Here is a 631-nt window from a genome sequence, read left to right on the forward strand (position 1 = left end):
AGTAATTTGAACCTAAAGCTTGAAGAAATGTCATTTAACATGCTGCTGGCTCGCCGCTTTAAGTGTATGTTAATTTTAAAGGAATTTGAAAGATAATACATCATTTATTCCCAACTAATTGTAGAGTCAAATCTCTAATTAGTTTTGACCGCGACTTTCAGTTGTGACAAACGGCTTATATATTGTATGAATATGCAGTAATCCCTCGACTATAGCGGATGTTACGTTCCAAAACCCACCGCGATAGCTGAAAATCTGTGAAGTAGAAACAGTACTGTACTGGATATTTTTTAAAAAATTATTTCTATAATTTGTATGTATTCATTTTATTATAAATGCAAAACAACACACCATTGAGGAATCGAAGTAAGCTTAAACCGCGATAGATGAACCGCGATATGGCGAAGGATTACTGTGTATACATATAAATAATGTATGTATGTATGTATGTGAATATACGTGTGTGTGTGTGTGTGTAGTCATTCAGATAACTATAAAGACATTATTATATGCTTTGAGCCGAAAATATAAGGACGCAGACAGTGCGTCGATAGCCAGCTGGAGACGGTGTTTTCTGGGGTTAAATAACAGTAACATTCGTCCTAATCAGGACTGCTACATTATGTTGGCA

This window comes from Octopus bimaculoides, chromosome 8 (genome assembly GCF_001194135.2).
Source record: "Octopus bimaculoides isolate UCB-OBI-ISO-001 chromosome 8, ASM119413v2, whole genome shotgun sequence".
In the NCBI taxonomy this organism is placed as follows: domain Eukaryota; kingdom Metazoa; phylum Mollusca; class Cephalopoda; order Octopoda; family Octopodidae; genus Octopus; species Octopus bimaculoides.